This window comes from Daphnia pulex, chromosome 3, assembly GCF_021134715.1.
Source record: "Daphnia pulex isolate KAP4 chromosome 3, ASM2113471v1".
Lineage (NCBI taxonomy): Eukaryota > Metazoa > Arthropoda > Branchiopoda > Diplostraca > Daphniidae > Daphnia > Daphnia pulex.
Window position 1 is genome coordinate 11,097,136 of NC_060019.1, and position 20,535 is coordinate 11,117,670.

Consider the following 20,535-nt stretch of genomic DNA (forward strand, 5'->3'; position numbering starts at 1 on the left):
AAAGAACACGTGCGCCAGCCCAGAATAGGGAAGCTAAAGGAGGAGATGTACGGATGATGAACTGATGACTTGAAATCTAAAGAGAATGGAGAAGAAAAGATGAGAGAAGAACAAAAATTTGCGGGGGAAAATCTTTTTTTTTTTCATCTGGCGGTGGTCTCTTGAGAAAATAGGTACCCTAATAAAGGGGGAGGGGGGAAACAACAACAACAACAACATGCCGGGCTTGTTTTCTTTATAACCGCCGGATGCTGGATAGGAACCATTGAAGTTGAGCTTATTCATGTCGCGGTTGCATTAGAGCTGGATCTCTTTTGTATTTGACCGACTATCTTGCGGGAGGGAATAACGTTATAGATTCGTCCACCCTTCCCGTTTGTTGGTTGGAATACAAAAACAAGCGACCGACGATGAAATCAAAGAGAAATCGATAACAAAAAAAAACAAGCAGCGGGAGAAGAAGAAGAGAAAGATGAGAGCGGACGCGGGAGGAAAACGTTACGTAAAAGGAGAAGAGAAAAAAAGGAAAAAAAAAGGCGTTCCGGATGAGATGATACAAGTTGTTCATGCTCGTGTACGTATACAACATCTCTCTTCAATGTCCGTCAAGACGAGCTTCATTAGCGACGAGCTCTTTACAGTTAACGTTACGTACGCGGGCCAAATAGATGGGAGATTGTTGGCAATATGCTGTCCACCTAATTATAAGACGCGCTTGAAAACGATGCCAATTACAAAACGGACGACCATCATCATCATCATCCACTATTCTATATACGAGAGAGAGAGAGAGTCTCAGAGTTTGGAGAGATCCGAGTACTTCTTTCGCCCTTATGTACGCTTATGTATATTCTTCAACATCGAAACGTCTTTATATATAAAACAAACCAGAAAGTTCAATAGGCTGTAGACGAGAAGAAAAGTGAATAGTCCAACAACACCCGTCGAGTGCCGATTTTACTTTTTAAAACTTCATTTCACTCTAGAGAGAAGCTAAAAACGAAACTATTTTAGTATCAACTATTTAATTAATACACCGTGTGAGGTGAACGAGTATGAATAATATAAATAGCATCAACTATTCTACGAAAAAAAAAAGTTACAAGAGTCACTAATAAGTTGAAAAATAAGGCGTAGAATCTATAATACCATCTGCTGCTGTGTAAATGCAGAAAGTTATAATAATAATCAAGCAATCAACTCCCGATGTCGTCTTTAATATTCGACTTATATATATCCCCTTTTTCTTCTTTCCAATTTGTTTTTTTTTATTTTTATTTTCTGCACAGGCCCTTGATAACTCCCCAGCAGCTTGGGAACTTTTGAACAAAAGCGGCTGGTAGACTTGGGTTGTAAGTCGATTTCTTGTTGGGTGGATGGAAGGAAGGAGAGGGGGAGATAATGAACTGACACTGGCAGCCAAAGCACACAGCATAGGCCAGCCAGCCAGCGCCAGAGCATCTCACCAAAAAGCCCGACAGAGAAAAGGCGCGTCTTCTTCGAAACCTATAAGACGACGACGGAATAAGAGAGAGAGAGAAAATGGGGGGGGCTTGATCTTTGGTTATATAGGGGTCGAGAGAGAGAGAGAGAGGAAGACGCCAGCAGGCAGTTTCTCGGGAGTGGTTATTTGGTGGACAGTGACGTGTCAATAGCAGAAGACCTCATTATCGATGGCTTCTTCTGAGCCCCCCCTACGCTCTTTTCCCCTTTTTTTTTTGAGTTTTTGATCTATTAGTTGAGTTTTTTTGTTGGCTCTGCCGAGGTTTTTTTTTTTCGACCAACACCAAGGCCGAACACTACCACGGCAACATATTGTAAGTACACACAGAATGACGAGAGCGTGTGTACAAGAGAAATGATCGCTGAGCTGCGCTAGCCAACCCCATCAGTTGGCCACTCTACAGGACTTGCTCTTGTGTGTGCGCGTGTTACCCGGTGTGGCTTTTGTGTATATCTCCCCTGGTGGGCGTTTGTTACTCTGATGCTTTTGCGGGGCTGGCCCGTACGTCCCGCGGGATCTACTCCCTCTGCCCTAACACCAACCGAAATTCTCTCTTGGATATTGCAGCAGCCTGGCTTTTGAGGCCGAACCAACAGTTGCTCTTCACTTGAAAACGTCAAACGCCATCGGAAACCTTGATCAATGCAGCAGCAGAGATCCATTTGAGTTCAAAGTCATTTGAGCCCGAAATGTGTGACAGGCGGAGGGAATCAATCGAACGGGCTTTTCACTCGATCCAGATTGGATGGAAAGCTAAAATAGAAATGCATTTCTATTTGATTTATTTTTTTGAAAAGGGCCTTTCTCTTAATGATGAAATTCAAATAATTCTGCCGCGGGAAATTTGGAATGTACTGGCAGATCCGTCGCAATTAATCGTCAATAGTTTCCCCCCTTATGCGGAAATTCGTCCGGAATTCCACCGCAGATTATTATGAGCTAGTCCCTTGTGTATTAATTAATTATTCTTGGATAGGGCAAAAGAAATTGATTGTCTTTCCAGGCGGATATCACCTTTTAGCTATCGATCGCTATATCTATACTCAATTGATGCCCAGGCTACGCTTTACAGTCGATACACCAAACTGATATTATACTGATATTCATGCCGTCATGCGTATAATTCATTAGACACAGGCCTATTACGGGGCGCGAGACAATGAATAGTCTAGGTCGAAAGTTATAGGTACGAAATGCGCCCCCCACCAATCTGCGCTGAATCTTTTCTTCTTCTACTATGTATCTCCTGCTGCTGGCCGTAATATACCGGTAGTATATACAGCACAGCACTTTGGAATCTCGAGGGGCACCCGCCAACGATGAATGACGTGGGGGTTTTTCTTTTTCTCTCATCATTCTTTGATTGAATTCTCGAGGAGTCGTGTGCTGCCCCGGCGCAAATAGACGACGACGACGACTAAGAGAGAGAGAGAGCTTTTGGCGTGTATACTTAGAGATCTATATAGCAGTAGGCATTTTTCAATTGACTTGTGTGTATACATGAAAAGCTTTTCAAACGGAATGACTCTAGCCTCTCCGTATTGAGTAATGGCGTCCTTTTTTGTTTTTTATTATTATTTTTTTAAATAGTTATATAACGTATATAGTTTACCCAAGATGACGATTTTTTGTTTCTCCTCCTCTCCGTTCCAAATGCGATTTCCTTTTCATCAAAAGAGTCTCTCGGGTTTGAAGAGAGACAGTGACGAGAGTCCGCAACTTTGCTCGTCACAGCACAGCAATCGATCGAGGATATGAGCGAGGAGCGCAGAGTGAATATAACAAGGACTCTTATATATCATATATATTCCCGGTTCAACCAACTATACGGAGGATTCAGCACCGAAAGTTTTTATTTTATTTTTTTTTCTTTCTTCTTCGTTCGTTCGGGAGCGCCGACGACCAATAAACCCACTAAAGCAGACAGGAGGCTATATATATATATGTTGGAGTCGATTGTCGTTCCTTAATTGGCGTACAATTCACACACACGGACTGCTGTATAGACTATACACACACACATGTACGACGGTTTGATGGCCGCAGGGGTGTCAGGTGCAAGTTGGCGTGTAAAACCCCACCCAGCAGGTGATTGGATTTAGACCGGGCTGACGAGTTTGAGATTGTGTGGGTCCGTGCGATGTACTACGTTAGACGTGTTCGCCAAGGAGACATTGGAAAGTATTTTAATTGCTAGCGATAATAGAGCTGGGAAGTCTATATGCGCACAAGTTATAGGTAAGATTAAGTATATAGGATACTAGCTGGTATAAGAAATACATGAGGAAAGTCGTTTTTATATTCCCGCTCACTTTTGTTGCCGTTCAATCCGCTCTTCTTGGCCATCGATCGAACTAGTATAGGGAAAATGGGGACGGCCACAGACACGCAACAGCCCAGACATAATACAGAGCCTATACGGCCACGGCCGGAATCGGCCGGAATCATTCGATCCGCTAGAGAGACAGGACATACACAACGCAGCGGACGCGGTGCTGGCCGAGAAGAGCGTCTCTCCGTCTTTACGTCGTCACTATGACGATATCATCTTACCGTGTCAATCCTTTGAGTGCAATCCCAGCTAGTATTTTTTTGTTTGTTTCCACCCCCCCAGATTTTTTCTCCGCTGCTTGCTGGCTGCTGTTGCCGCCGCTGATGGCTTCTTCTTTTTCTTTTATCGCTTTAACATACATCCGCCCGGCCGCCACCACCGCCGCTACTTGCTGTTTGCAAGCGCACATCCTTTCGTGTCCCGCGTATTTGGCTGTCATGACAGACAGCCAGAGAAAAGGGAGAAAGTAGAGGGGGGTCCCGCGTCTTGTATAGTTTTCGTTTCTTTTCTCTCTCTCTCTCTCTGTCTTCGTCTCTTATAAAGCTGCTAGATCAATAGAGTGCAAAAAGTTGTTCAAGTCCTATATCTATGTGTAGACAACACACAGGAGGAGAATAGAAGAAGAAGAAAGCCATTCTCTTTCTTGAATTCTTTATATTCCCTTCGTTCATTTTATTCCACGTAGTAGATACAAATATACTCTACGACGACACATACTACATATCCGTGTGTGTGTGTGCGGGTTTTTTTTTTTCCTTTCGAAACAAAACAGCTCTCTCTCTTTTCCTTTGATGGCCCTATATAGCCTAGCTGCTGCCATGCCACGTCACCTCGCTTTTTATATTAAGACTAAAGGCCTCTTCTCCGCTGCTCCTGTGTCTACTATGTAAAGAGCTTTGCCGTGGTTGAAGGAGCCCGGCGACACCGAGCACAGCCGCCTCCTGCTGCTCCTTGCTGCTGCTCCGCTAACATAAACAAAAGACATACCCAGGGCCCGAGTCGACTCGGCGGATTATCTTACGCTATATATTTACTGTTGTATAGCCACACACATAGCTGGTCGGCATTCAGATACTTTGGACTAGGACTATTGCTATTACTGCTGCTGCTGCTACAGTCTAAATGCGATGAGTTACTCTGTGTGTGGTTGGCGTCTAAATACATCATTGGCGTGTGCGGCTCTTTTGAATCGGATGAGGCTGTGTGCTGCGTGGCTGAATGGGAGCCGTCGTCCGCTATAAGACGCTGCTGCCCACGCGCCTCACACAGACGTTACACGGGTCCGTCCGTGTTGCGGTCAGCGACAGAACATATAAGAGCAAATGAAGCCCGAAATGGGGAGAGAGATGACGACGGGTCATGTAGCTAAAAGGAAGCTGGGAGTGATGAGATGTGAGGCCTTCCGGTTATTCCTGAAACACATTTGAACATGTAATACTGCTGCTGCTGTACACTGACAGTAGAGACTCCAATAATAAATATCTCTCTTCTCCTTTTCGTTTTGCTGGACAATAATGGAGGCAGAGTCGTGGGCTCTGCGTGTGTATCTTATTTGGGCGAGTTATTATTATAATCTACCCCGTCATTTGTCTACTTAGGTTGGCCCCCCCAGTAATTCCCTTTCGTGTAGTAGTAGCAGGCAACCGGAGACGTTTCTAATTTACTTTATCTCTTCGTCTTTGCCATTTTCCTTTTTTTCTTTTCTTTTCTATTGTGTACAACTGGCTGGGCTACTACTCGTATTACGTTTGGCGTTGTTACGCCATGAAAGTTTCAACTGATGTGGTTATACCAGGTACGCTACCGTCGCTACCTATTATTTTTATTATCACGAAATTCACGTGTAATCGTGCATCACGAATAACATGTTAAACGGGGGATTGGGGACGCGGGATCACAATGGGAATTTCATTTTCCCGTAAGCTGCAACAGATAAATTTCTCTTTATAAAAAAAAAAAATAAGATTGACGTAACTGAACTCTGTGAAGTTGATGTGACGGTAACGAAAAATCAGCTTATTTATATAGTTAATTGAAATTTGAATCTGATGCGTCAATTAGTGACAAGAACAGAATTTTATTTTTAATAATAATAATAATATTACAACGCGTTGGTAGGATACAGAAATGAATATTATTTCGTTGGTGCTGAGCTGAGAATTTTCATCATTCGCAATTACTTACTTCCTGCGGAACTGAACGGCAGTGAGAGGAATTTTCAACTTTCCGCATATAGGAGCGTATATAAAGCAGTTAATTAGCCCAGGTCTCATCTGTCGACGGCTACGAATTTGATCCGTCATATGTTTGAAATTAGTTGACAAACAAGTTCTTTATTAGAAAATTTCGGATTAATTAAATACCTTGCCTATTAAATACGCTGTGGTATGGAGATTTCCTATTGTGGATTTCGTGAGGAGATTAATCGAAAAAATGCTCGGAAACTGCCGGAGGAATTCGGATTATTTTCCTTAAAGGAGGAGACGTAATTTAGATATCTAATTTCTCAGGTCTTGATTTTTTATTTGGGACTCTATTGAAATAATAATTTAATTTAAATTCCGTAGTGAATTATTGCGACAGGTGGCGCATTAAATCGCATCTTCATGCTCACCCATGCTTCATGGAAAAGGGAAAAGCCCGATCTCCTGTCTGCTATAATAGTGAGGTCAGTGGAGACCACTTTACGGGAGATTGATTTTGCAATTCGTTATTAGTCATATGCGACGTAGTCAGACGAATGGTAGTTGTTGTTTAACGCATATAACATACCGACTCTGAGGCGAACATGCGCAACATCGCAAAAATATTGCCAAGTGTGTATTGCCGAGTGTGTTCGGTTAAACCTTATTGATATTTTCGATGGAGTTGATTAGATTAGTCTATGATTGATTTCTCACCTGGATTCTTTTCTCAATTAGTTCCTCCTTTTTATTAATGCTATCAATATTAATGCTATCAACGACTCCTTGGTGAAGTACGTAATTATCGCCAATATAAAACAGAGAGAAGCCATTCGATGACTGATGAGGGGATCTGGTTCTAGACTAACTAAATCATTTAAAAAATTATTGAAGTTCTATTGTCGCGTAGTAGAGTTCTACTGTCGGGCACTGGAGTTCTATTGTCGGGTATTTTAACTTAGTTTGTTGCATTAATGTTGGAATATTCATTGGAATATTTCTTTTAGATTCAACATGACTATTTGATGCCAAAGTTAGTTGGAACTCTTTACTCAAACACAGACATCCGTTGCTGACTTGCTGCTGCTGCCTTACCACAGGCAGGAAAATTATTCTTTTCTTCATAAAATTTCAAGTTTTATTTTTTGTCTGGACCCCCCATACCCCCAATCTCATCAGATTTATTTGTGTGTGATGTGCATCTGATAATTCATTTCTCGTGAGACGTGATGTTAAGCTTCGGAGTTCGGAAAGCAATCCATCCGTTCCGTACAGTCAAACGTGGTAATCGTGAGGGAATTCTTTTGGCTGTCGTTAGGTGGCTAAAATGGTTTGTCCCCCAGCCACCAGGTGACTCGAGTGTCCTCGTGAGGACGAAATATTTGCCATTTGTTTCCGAGAGACCGAGACGCTGACTGAAAGTGTATTCGAAATACATTACGGAATTGCGGTGTCGATCTACATTTTCAGCCATGAAATGTAATTGGTAAATGCTAGTTTTGATTTCTTCAATTTAATTAATCTTAATGTTTCTGTCTGAATTTACAGGCAATGTGGCTTATAATTTCACTTGGCCAAATAATGTGACCACTTGGGTCGAAACTGCTGTCCATTTGGCCGAAATGTCGGCCATTCGGCTGTACGTCTCATCTCGTTCTGAAACACTTCAGGTTCAGAGCTAGTAAAGTAATTTTGTTGATGTTGATAAATTTCCCTGCAATAATGCAATAGGTTTAATTAGTTGATGTTTTGGTCAGAGATGGAGATCCCTTTGCTCAACTGTTGCAGAAGTTGAGAACATGACAAAGTCTGAGCTTCATGGCTGTAGTATCATTAATGTGGTTTTGTTGCAGCCAGCTGGTGAAAGGTGTGATCGAGTCATGGTTGAGTTGCAGCTTCTGCATGCAGTTTATCGAGCTGGTGCTATCCCAAGTGTAACTGCAGGAAAACTTCTTGAATTGGTAATTTGATTGATATTATTGGTTGTAACTTGGGAAATCTTGTGTTTTTTATTTTTTTTTTTTTATTTTGTATTCAACTGATAGTTGATCGCTACAGATTTAGTTAATGACTAGAGAGTAGACCCTTTTGCTTCTCTGTTGTAATTATGAGTTAAGACTATTATGGAAATATGGATTACATTTGTTATTTTCAAGTTGTAAAACTTGACAACTACAAATTCCTTTGTAAGATTTATCAAGGTAATTCTGAGAGATTGTATAGTTTAACTTCATACTTCTGTTGTTTTGTTATGTCACATGAGATTCTGTTCCTTGTTAGTAACTTGTTTTTGTTTTTCAATAGTCAGGTGAAGTCTGCGCTTCTTTGTTGCAGTCTTATGTGCGCATGGATTCGTTGCAGTCATCCAGTGAAAGGTGTGATTAAATTGAGCTGTTGCATGCAGTCTTTGGTGCTGATGTTCTCCTGGAGTGTGGGAGAGTCCCATGCTTCAATTCTTCTGTGATCAGCCATATCTGAGTTGACGCTGGATCATGCTGCATTGTGGTTGCCAAAATGTTGAACATCTAGTAGAACTGCAAGAAGACTCCTTGAAATGGTAATTTGATAAAAATTATAAGTTCTAACTTGGGAAGTATCATGCTTGGACCACTATAATTGCTTACATTGTTAAATTTTAACATTTGGGGATTTCATCATGTCAACAGCTCTTTCCTTTGATCATATGTCAATTGAGTTATGGATTGTTTAAGGGAAATTGGTTAACAAGATAGGCAGATACTGTAGAAGAATGTTTTTGTTTCACTGCAGAGCACTACAAATTTCGAATGAATATTAAATGAGTAATCTAGTTTCATGTAAATTTTTGTTTAAACTATAGTTATCAAGATAGTTTTGCCATAGAATATTTGGGTGAACTCCATTTGAAGTGATTTTTTTTTTATTTTATACAAAATTTCCATTGATCAAACATTAATTTCATTTTGTTCATAGGTTTATGTTTACGTAGCAGTGATGTTGCTGTCCAATATGGCATGTTGTTGCAGCCTATACTGGTGAAAGTTATTTTGCATCGAGTTATGCTGTTGCTGTTCCTTGGTGCCGGACTGCTGGTGTTGTGCACAAAAGTTACATCCAGTTTTAATTGTTATTTGTGTCTATGCAGTTAACCGTTTATATGTTGAAAAGGAACAGAAAAGTTTCTTGGTGCTGAATTGCTGGTGTTGTGCTACATCAGTTACATCCAGTATTTTGTTTAATTGCTACTTGTGTCTATGAAGTTAACCGTTTATATGTTGAGAATGAAAAAAAATAGTAATACGGGGAATTTTTACGTTGAACAAATAATAAACATGCCTTCGCGATTGGGAAACCAGCGAGGAGGAGATTGGGGGGGATGGGGGGCAATTGATTTTCATTAGCTAGAAGAAGTCGTGGTTTGTTTTAATAAGGTTGACATAAAATCCTTTGTCTATCACATCCATATACCTACCTATATTACCACATCTATTCCTCAAACCCCATAACTTCCACCAACATCCATTCCTTAAACCTCATAACTTCCACCAACACCCATTCCTTATACCCTTATTTCCCCACAAATATCTATAACATGTAAATATTATTGATAAATATGTAATCCTCATTTTTATTCTGGAACACTTACAAAATAAATAATTCATTAAACAGAGCGTCCGGTTCGAGACAATTTTTTTTGTGCGAGGCTTTTTAGCAAGCAATCCGCCACCCAATTTGACAAAAAGTGATAGTTTGTTTTCACGGAAATTTCGTGAGACGGTTACAAAATTTCTAATTCAACAATCTGATGTAGAAATTTGCATCTAGTCTACTGGTGCAAATTGCGATTCTTTAAGCTTGATTATTTAGGAGATGTGTTAAAAAACCCACAATTGCTTTTAACACATCACCTAAATTAATCAGGCTTACAGAATCGCAATTTGCACCAGTAGACTAGATGCAAATTTCTACATCAGATTGTTGAATTAGAAATTTTGTAACCGTCTCACGAAATTTCCGTGAAAACAAACTATCACTTTTTGTCAAATTAGGTGGCGGATTGCTTGCTAAAACTCGCACATGCAGTGTCGGCGTAGATCCAGGGAGATTACCTGGAAATGGAAGAGGAGAGAAGAGTGCGAGGCAAGTTTTACTGGGGAGCGATTAGTCATACTAGGCTTCCGGGTTAGACTCATGACCCTCTAAAAGTTTTCGTCGGATCATGCGCCTTCCAAGTCCCCGTTCGACCAGAGCCCTCCCCTCCTCCTGGTTTCACAGCGGGTGAGTGACCACCGGCGGGCGTTGGTTAGTGGTTAGTTAGGGAAATGGGGCCAAAGAAAGAAGGGAGCCCAGACATGCACTTGTTTTATCTAACAACTACACAATTTTTCAGTCTTGAATGACAGCATTCTCTTGAATTATAGCATCACCAATGGATGAAGTCCATGATAAGTAGCGAAGGAGTTACCCTGTAGACAGAATGAACATTTATTAGTTTGAGAATAATTTTTCAACAATATTTGAGCGACAGAAAGCAATACCTCAAATCAAGCTTAAGAAAGTAAAAAGGGAGATTCAAGGGAAGCAGCCAACAGGTTACCAAACAAGGTAGTGTACATTGTTGACTGTCAGTCAGTTCTTTTTCTTCAACATGACTTTACTTAAAGTCTGTCATGCAAATTTAGAAACCTATAGTTTCAAACCTGTAAATAAAAAATAAGAAAATTAAGTCACCTTGTTAATAATTTGTGTCATCAATGTGCTTGACAACTATGAAAATAAAAGAATAATTAAACAGTAATCAGTATACTGCAGTTGAAATCGTCTTATAACCAGCATAGACGTGAGTGCAGATCAATACTTTGAATACATATTAGACTGCAACAAAGAAAGTTCCTTGACATGACAAGTGAACTTACACTTGAAACCACCAAACAGTTAGCCAAGGTTCTCTAGAAGATATGGAATGAGAGATTTGTCCGTGATGGGTTGGTGATCTAGCAAGTCCAATTCTTACAGCAGATAATTATAATGAATCCTAATAAAAGATGAGAAGATTGTATGTTTTTCAACAATACTGTAATAAAGCTAGTGTTGGTAGTTACCTGTGTCATTTCGATGGCACATTTTGAACAAAATAGTCAACGGTAGGCTACGTTTCCTCCTGTAAGTTGGTGAGAAACACTAAGGTTATCCAACATGTACACGGAATAGAACACATCACCGACAAGTTACAAACGAAATTACTCGAATTAACCTATGTGTTCATTTGTATCTTTCGAAGAAAATAGCTGTAGCTGAAGATTTAGAAACGAGCCGCCATATTAAGCCCACATTTGACAACACAATATTCCTTCACGCCATCTATTAGATACTAGTGTTTCACTCGTTTAAATAACGACAACGAAAATAACGTATTAACGAGCCTCGTTATCGACTTTTTTGGAAAATGCTCGTTTTTTTCGTTAACGATAACGAAATGGCTGTTTTTTTCGTTGTTTTCGTTAATTTCTTGCTAAATTTTTCGTATCAAAACCGTAGAGATTTCTAATTTTTTGACCACCAGGGGAAACTTTTTTTCCCCTCAAAATTTGGAATTTTCAATTTTGGGATGACCACCTACTAGCGACTTAGCGATCCCCTAGCGAGGAATTAGGTCATTATTATCGCTACATCATTTGACCTAACAGGCCTTAGAAAACTAGGTTTTAAAAAAAAATTGTAAGGTAAACGATAACGGTCGCAAAAAGAGAAAAATGCGACACGTTTAAATTAACGAAACGAAGAACGAAACGAATGAAAAATTGAAAAAATAACGATTAACGATAACGATAACGAATCCAAAAAAGCACAACGGTGAAACACTATTAGATACGTCCAAAACTCACTATCTACAGGACCGGCTTTAGAATAGTCACAAAAGTCACAAAAGTAAATCAAAAAGACCTTTTCTGTTTGCTTTAGCTGGCAAGCAGTCTTTAGAATTGTGCAGAGAACAAAGCTCACTTGCTAGTTTTATGCAAATTTTCCGGAAGTATACCGGAAGTAAGCGATAGCGCCTCAACCATTGAGCTGCCGACCAAATAAACCAAATATTCGTGATCTACGTAAAATTTGGGGTCGATTAGGTCTAATTTAAGCGAAATCCAGATTTTGGTCAAAATCGAGAATTTTCCTGAACTATAGTTCAGGAAAATTTTTGAAACCGGAAGTACGCTTTCGTACAAAATAAAACATGAACTTTACCACAAATTTTACGAGGATCACGAATGTGTGGTTCGTTTGTACTTCAGATGAATATTTACTGAACTACTGACTGAAAAGAGAAAACCGGAAGTAGAAAAAAAACACAATATTAAAAATCTAACAAGTGAGCTTTGTTGTAGAAACAGAAACTGACAGTTATCACCCAAAAGTTTGTTTGCAATAGCAGCGAGAAACAAAGTAAGCGTAACTAAACTGAGTGGAAAATGATCAAAAGCTATGCTGTCTAGCGTCAGAAAAAAGAAACGTTCAGCAGTAACATGAAAACAATGTTGACACTTGACACTCAATTGAAAGAACTAACAAATAAAGGCAAATAACTTTGATACTCACGTTCACGTAATATTCTCCCCTCCAAATTTATATCCAGTCTTCACAAAAAATACACCACCTCAACATCACTGCTGCATCACACATCACAACAGACGAAATCTCCCAAGGTATAAATGTTTCGACAATGAGGAGTGCTTCTATACAAGTAAGTTTCTACATCTGTTATAGTGATTCCAGATTTTTGACGAAATATCGTATACTGCTACATTTACGTATCACCTTGTTTACTTTTAACTTCATTCCTGTCATTCTGCACTTTGCCTTACTTGTGATTAATCTTTCTTTTTCTCTGTAGCTTTCGATGACTCTTGATGTTTGGCTGTTAATGGAGAATTGGAGATCCTGCCTAATGAGGTGATGGTGAAAAAACTGTTTCTGCTGCTGTCCTTGATGTCACAATTCAGTGTGTTGTTTGTTAATTTGTCTGTCATGTCAAATCTTTTCCTTCTCTGGCACTCAAATCTTATCCATGCAGTATACAACTGAGATGCAAACTGATCTTACATGTTCTACTGCTACATAAAAATAACCTTGAAACCAACAATAACACTGTTATTATCATGGTTGAGATAGCAACAGAGCCCCTGTCATCTAATAAATTCAATGTATTGTTTTTAATTTAATAAGTTGGTGCAGTAATCATTATGAAAATGAAAACAAAAAACAGAAGAAAGTAACAGTTTAACAGATGATGAAAATAAGTTGGGTTTTAATTTAAGAGATATATATATAACATTGTATTTTAAAGATTTCATAAAGTACTATAACTGTTTACAATCTTATTAATACTATTATGTACAGAAGTTTTTCATCCCCAATCATAAATATTTACCATTTACCTTCATTAAATAAATTTTATCAATATGAAATATTCTACGAAGCATGCACATTGGACCAACAAAGTAGCTCAGACCTTGAGTTAAGAGGCTGTTAATCCTACTTGAGGAATAAAACTCAATTACAAACAGAAAACAAAATCATGTGTGACAATCTACTTATTAGTTACTTTAAATTGTTCTGATGTGTTGCTGCATGTGACAAAAGCTGCAACCTGTACAGGTAGCGAGCCTGCAAGAGGGACACCTTTCGCCAGCCTGCTGCAACAAATCTTGTCCATTGGTCTGCAACGAAGAAGCTCACACTTCACCAGGCTGTTAATAGAAAAATAAAATCTCAACTACTACCAGAAACAAAGTCATCTAATAACTTAATGTGTATCCTAATTAGGGTTAAAAAGTTGACCAAGTTACTCAATTTACTGTTTTGAAGTATTTCTGCACGTGGCGAAACGTGCAGCAAAAGACATTTTGGGGAAATAATGTAAAGCAATTTCAGGCCACAAGATGAGATGGAATTGCCAAATATAAATTGTAGGCTGTTATCTGTAAACTCACCACACTAAAAATATAAATTTAATTACCTACCATTTTAAGGAGGAAAATGTCAGGGAAAAAGTACCCGTGATGAATAACTAATACGTTCTCGAACAGTGTCTCGATCTCGAAAAGAATAGCAATTTAAGCAAAACATCGTCTCTAATGAAGACTCTTAATGTTAGCCACCTAGTGATAGCCCTTAGCATCCACGGACGAGTAGACGGAATGGATTGTCACCTACCTGCATGAGCAGGTAAAATCTATTGCAACGAAATATCATTGCACTAACTAGCCATTTTGGCTATTACAAGAGCAGCTTGGCGACCTCATTACTTTATTATCCATTCATCACTGGGCTTTTCCGCGTGTAAAGAGGAGAATAATGAGACCACAGTAGCACAAGTTTCGCTCTACTTGTCCGCAGTTTCCCACAAAATTAATTTCATTAGTCAAGTCTAAATTTTGAATAATTAAAAGAATCATTAGAAACATATGGGTTTTCAAATTTGTAGCGAAAAATCCTAAAAGTTCTAAATACCAAAATCAACTATCTAGAAAACCTTGACCGAGGGTCAGACACTGCAAAGACACGTCAGGACAAGGACATCGTCACATCACCATAGATTATACATATGTATACACTAAAGATCCTGATTAATAAATTTGTTTGTAAACTACTAATGGGCGATTCACTGTTTTGACAATAACAATTAAATATAACTTGATTTGACTTTGTTACCTAGCTTAAGTGGTGGCATTAAGCAAGAGTTCCTGTCTGCAGTATTGCTAGCTCTCTGAGATCTACCAGCAAATTGAAGAAATTTGTGGTCTTTTTTTTTTGGGGGGGGGGGGAGAGACAACCAGATGCCACACATTTGGTCTCATTCTCTGATAGACAAAATCTAAATAAGAAATGAATAAAATCGTTAATATTGCATTGAGAATGACGAATTCTCAAAAAACATGTTAAAGCAAATTATATTTATGATGGTATGATATTGAAGAATATCTGGAATTCCAAATCCAATATTGAAGAATATCTGGAATTCCTTTGTTGATGCATTAACTGTTTCTAATTAACTATAGAAACTAATGATTTCAATTACGTCGGGGGCAAAACCAAAAATGACAACGCATCTTTTTTACCTCTGTCACTGGAAGTTTGTTGTGTGCTTCCTATTATGAGGCGAGACCTGCACTCCTGCAGGGATTGGCGCCAATGAAATGCACTACCTTGATCACTGCTGTAGATAAACCCATAAATGGGAGAGAAAAGAAGTAAAAATGTATTATGCTTACCAGTAACACGTCCTAAACTTTTGGGATGTAAAGCTGAAGATTGGTAGTTGAAGTTGTGATTAATAGGAAATATTCAGCGACTTCAAATCGGAACACGGGTTAACTTGTTTGAGTCCTGTGCAGGAAAGGACAGCTTTTCATGGAGCAGGCACCAGTGGATGGTTATTACAACAGTTAGAAATAGGAGCGGATGAGCATGGTGGGCTGGATAACGTTTCCATATGCCAACTGATGGAGAGCGAATCCAGGAGTGTTTACGGACACCGCAATATTTTGAGACCGCAATTATTCCATTCACTGTTCCTGCAATAAATTTTCAGCCATCGTCAGGAAGAACTGCCATAACGGGGCTTGATACACTCTCCTTCTGAGAGCTCGAAATCCTCGCCTGTAATTATTACAATGGATATAAACATAATCAAAGCCAATATAATTTCGTGACTATGTTCACTCACTTGGTGACGATTGAACTGCCACAGCAGATGCCGAAGAAACAGCAAGGGGCTGCGCAAAGGGACATTGGGACTCGATTGTCCATCAAGATTTCCGGTTTAAACGGTGATATCGACATCGTTGACTCTCCAGTTAATGTGTTGTCCGCCGAGCATGACCATGCTGCGGGTCAATTTCAAGCCGTGAGACCATCTTGGTCAATCCTTTTTCTTCCACCAGTCCAGCGTTTTCTTCATGACCACGTGAAGGTACATCAAAGTATATCCTTGAGAGCACAAGAAGATTTCCATTAGCACGGGAGAACGGAGACTGTTGGCGAGGAACAACCTTTATGGTCTTTTGCAAAACATCCTTCAGAGTATCCAGCTTGAAGTCCTTGAGATCCAGTTTGCGGAAAAGACGGACGTAGGAGTCCTATTTGATAAAAATAATGAAAAATTTATCAAGCTCGGTGATTTCGGGTTGGCCAGGGAGATCCGGTCAGGCCGTTAGGCCCCATAGGCCGTCAGGCCATGGACATGGTTGGCATTGATGCACCCGAAATTGACATTTTAAACGTCCTCAACACCTTAGTGAAATAAAGCGAAAGAACACGATTTTTATTTTCCTTACTGAAAATTCACTATAAATTTTTATTTTACCTTCCAAACGAATCATGATCTTAAGAAAGATGTAATTGAATTCAAGGCTCTGGTGGCCAGATTTATCACCAGGCGGTAACGGAAGGACTTGGTCTTGATGTGGGCGACGCGGCGTCGTAATAACTGCAGTTGTGCAAGGATTCCTGGAATCAGCGTAGTTCTGTCGTAGAATAGTAAAATAATGTTCTGGTGTTTTTGTGATTCGATTTGGACTTACGCGGAAGATGGTCATCACGAAGTAAAGAACTTCTTGATTGCGTCCCAAATGACGCCAGCGATCAGCTGTGAAGCTCGAAGAAATTGGGTTGAACGCGGAACAAGGTGGAGACGGTGGCGAAAGCATTGAAGATCACGGGTAGAATAATAGACAAGAACTTGTTGTGGTTAACAGTGGCGATGGCCTGCAGAGCGGTGGACGGCGTGAGGAACGGAGCCGCTCTTGACGTGAGGAATAAGACGCTCAATGGCAGGGATCAAGCTGGTGTTACGTAGAGAGCGTGTGTGTAAAAAATTGCTACAATGGTGAAGTAAAGCGCCCATTCCAAAACGGGTGAATAGCCGGTAACTTTCGCTTGATGTCCCGAATCTGGCCAAAAAGAGAGCCAAAAATCTCGGTGATTCCGTACACTTTAGACACGTTTCTCATCTCCTGGATTTTTAAAGAAGCAATGACAGTAACACAGTAAATAATCTCTATAACGATTTAAGTAACAGATTAACCTTGACGATTGCACTTGAGGCAGCCTCGATGCGGTAGTATTTTTTCACCTCTTAAATATCGTTAGAGTGACGGCGATTGAAATCTAGAATTCCAGCGATCTCGAGCATGGTCTCAATGTTAACACTGATCCTTTTTATAATGATGTCGCCATCACCAGACTCCGGTGCAACAAAAACACGTTTGATTTTATGTGTTGCTTGCCATTATGCACAACAGTAGTACACTGGGCCCACTTTTTCAAGGAATAGACGTTCCGTCCTTTAACACAACGGAATCTAGAAATGGTCAGCTAACATTCCCACTGGCTACTTTGTAATTCGAACTAGAGGAGTTGCAGCCTCTCGTACCTGAGAAACTGATTCAGTAAGTAAACGAAAATGTAAGTAATGTAAATTTTAGATGTAACAAACTTACATCTCCTATTCTTCTGCAGACACAACTGCAATTGTTCTGTCACACCATCCTGTAAAAAGGACTGTTGAATAGAGAGGACCACATGTAAGGTTAGAGCTAATCACAGCTTACGTGCAATAAATGTAATACACCTCTAGTACAAGTCCGTCGGAGCCTCGCACCGTGCCATCGTAAGCGACAATACTTTTAAATGATAAATGTATCCATCTATACCAAAGTGTAATTTAATTATTTGGCAGTTGAATAAACCAATTTGTTCATTTACCTCAGCGACTGCTTTATTATGGTTCTCTTTCTCTTCCTTGAATTTGAAAATGTAAGGATCTTCAGACATTCTTGTCTTACCAGAATTCAGCTTTATTCTTCTCCTTGGGGGAGGGGGGATTTTCGTTACATTTTGATGACATTACATGTGATTTTCCACCACAGAAAAGGTGAAAAATGGTTCAGTTTAAGTTGGTTTTTTTTTCTTCATTACTTCTCTCTTTCAGGAAAACAAACCTAAGAAATGAATATGAAACTATTAATAAATTTCACAATTAGTCAATGGAACCATCTATAATTTGTTACCTTAACAACACCCTTGACGAACAAATATAAATACTTGGGACATCTGACAAGTTTCATCTTTATATGCGTGGTAGCTCAGTTAACAATTTCTCGTCAGCAGCATCTGTGGCCTGTGGGTATCCGAACTACCAGATGGCACTTAAAAAGTCGGTACAAGTGCCATAGAGAAAAAGGGGAAATCATTTTCGCATCCAAAACGTCAAAGAAATGTAGGACTAAGCCACAACTTGGGCGAAAGAAAGGTGAACGGCACAACTCCCTGTGTCGGAAACTCTGACTTTAACTGTTCCGTAATCGGGACGGATCTGCAGTGGTTTGACAATCACTGCCAAATGATCACTCATTCTGCCATGTATCAAGATGGTGATTGAGGGCAAAAGCAATGACTAACAAACTGGTTCTGCTAACAAGGTCACGAGTTTGGCGGAAGACGATTTATTAGTTAATAATAATAATAACCTTGCAAGAAACGGTGATAATTTCTGGTATACTGGAATCCTACGTTTACGCTTGCTTATTTTGCCTCTTTTCTTTATTTTACATTTACTTTGCATCTTTTCGCTGCTATACTTTCATCGCCACTTTCATTTGCGAGCTTCGTAAGGAAAAATTAATAACTGAAAAGGTAACACAATAACGAGTAGATCAAACTGAAGATGAGGGATTATTCTGCACCAATCCACAATCACTACCTTTTCTGAATGCTTGTTAACTACTGAACACTACTCGGACTATCAATGATTGATGCAGAAAAAACTAACCTTCTTCACACCTTATTCCAGCTGGCTGCAACATATAGCATGGGCAGCAATGAAGAAGCACAGACTTCTGGCTGTCAAACCTATTTACAAAATAGGAAAAGATGCTTTAATTAGTACAATTGAGCAGGAGTTAAAACTACGCAGTCCCTCTGTTTTTCGTTGATATCATAAGTTAATGAAAGAATTCACAGCTGGCAAGATTTTTCAATTAGCTAACAAAAGAAATGAATTTCAAACCAATAGATCATGTAAAATGACTTACTTAACTGAAAACTCTGTATTACCCTACGCTATATTTACTTACTATGTGTGTAGGTATCACAAATTAAAGGAATTCACAGCTGGGAAAACTTCAAACAATACACGGAAAATTTAATTACGTAGAACCACATTTCCAACTTCACTGAAAATTCTACAATTCTACCATGGTTAAGTAAAGGAATCTACCTTTTGGATATCAACTAAATATATCTGTTGCATTATTTTAGGGAAATTTGTTACCACAATAGCTTTAATTCCTGTCGAGTGTTTCTGCATGGATTGGGATAGACATGCAGGACTGCAGGTGGTTATTGCTACTTTTTATTAGGTAGCGGTAGCACTAGCACAGCAACAGAAACGACATTTCGGTAAAATGGACAGGAATCTCACGCCACGTGATCACATGATTTGGCCAACTACATTAAGATATAGGTGAGACTATCTGGAAATTTACACGAACATTTTACATTTCATTGACTTGGGGAATTCAAACAAGAAGTCAAGAATTACCTTATGAATATTCATGATGGAAAATGCGTGAAAATGTCGAATCCCAAAAAACCATAACGATAATACATTTTGCCTTTGTGACTCTGTGTCTCAGATTAGTTACTCAGAGTCTCAGAAACATGTGGATTGTGCCATTGTGGGCGGTTTTCTGTGGCGTGTGGCAGAGACGCAGAGTGTGGCAGAGTGTGGCGTCAGTTGGAATCCGACAGCCAGACAGCGCCACCTGATGACACAACCGCCATCTAGCGACAGTCGACAGTACAGTACAGCACAGACGTCGACGACACATGAAAGAAGTAGTATTGGAACTGCCACTACTGAAACCATCCAGTAAAAAATGTCATTAGCTCCACTCCACGAATAGTATATCAGATCATCAAATGGCGCGGAAAACCGAATAGAGATGACAGTGGTGAAAGAAAATAAAAATAAAGAAAAGGGATAGAGTTAACGGCGATTCGGCGAATGGCCGAGTGTCAACGAGAAAGTAAAAAATCCGGCGAAGCGCGTCGTTTCGCGCCCGCGGATTGCGTTCGATCCATTCGCCATCATCATTAAAAAAAAAAACGATGAGCGCCATTTTCCTCATACATTTATTATCATCTTTTTTTGATTTCGTTAACTTTTCTTTGATTATTTTTCATCGCCCTCACATTTTCCGTTCCTTAATAGACTCGCCTTCCCACGCCCAGTCCAATTTCGCCTCTGCCTTGTAATATCGGTTGTCGATTGCCGTCTGAGGAGCCCTGGGGAATAATTGCATTTATAACTTCATCTTTTGTTACTTAACTCTATCATCTGGGGAGAGTACAAGGCAACGCGCTTTTGCCCTAGACCAAAGGTTGGAGGTTGGCAATGCTATAATCGGATAGAAGATACCATCAGTATCGTGGCCAAAAGCAAATTGACATGGCCGACCAGCTCGGCCCCTCTGACG

At 39.7% G+C, this 20,535-nt stretch overlaps 3 long non-coding RNA genes across 8 annotated transcripts; 2 read left to right on the forward strand and 1 right to left on the reverse strand.

Annotated features, from left to right (window-relative positions):
• Window positions 1–7,014: 7,014 nt before the first annotated feature.
• On the forward strand, window positions 7,015–9,398 carry LOC124189693. 3 transcript variants are annotated; one of them, XR_006872628.1, is made up of 6 exons: window positions 7,015–7,505; window positions 7,568–7,705; window positions 7,777–7,980; window positions 8,065–8,220; window positions 8,324–8,576; window positions 8,972–9,398. It is a non-coding gene; the product is annotated as an uncharacterized LOC124189693 (long non-coding RNA). The 3 variants fall into 3 exon arrangements; XR_006872630.1 differs by having other exon boundaries at window positions 7,015–7,498; XR_006872629.1 differs by lacking the exon at window positions 8,065–8,220 and having other exon boundaries at window positions 7,400–7,505.
• A 2,973-nt stretch (window positions 9,399–12,371) lies between these two features.
• Window positions 12,372–13,215, forward strand: LOC124190026. The gene is made up of 2 exons (XR_006872794.1): window positions 12,372–12,737; window positions 12,888–13,215. It is a non-coding gene; the product is annotated as an uncharacterized LOC124190026 (long non-coding RNA).
• A 101-nt stretch (window positions 13,216–13,316) lies between these two features.
• On the reverse strand, window positions 13,317–19,735 carry LOC124190025. Of its 4 annotated transcripts, XR_006872792.1 has the most exons (18): window positions 19,599–19,735; window positions 19,329–19,530; window positions 18,828–18,907; window positions 18,067–18,204; window positions 17,762–17,997; window positions 17,628–17,703; window positions 17,497–17,557; window positions 17,082–17,429; window positions 16,579–17,010; window positions 16,362–16,521; window positions 16,048–16,288; window positions 15,723–15,985; window positions 15,268–15,655; window positions 15,115–15,212; window positions 14,155–14,870; window positions 14,013–14,091; window positions 13,599–13,743; window positions 13,317–13,531 (listed from the first exon to the last, which is right to left on the reverse strand). It is a non-coding gene; the product is annotated as an uncharacterized LOC124190025 (long non-coding RNA). The 4 variants fall into 4 exon arrangements; XR_006872790.1 differs by lacking the exon at window positions 19,329–19,530 and having other exon boundaries at window positions 13,599–14,870; XR_006872791.1 differs by lacking the exon at window positions 18,067–18,204 and having other exon boundaries at window positions 13,599–14,870.
• Window positions 19,736–20,535: the final 800 nt, after the last annotated feature.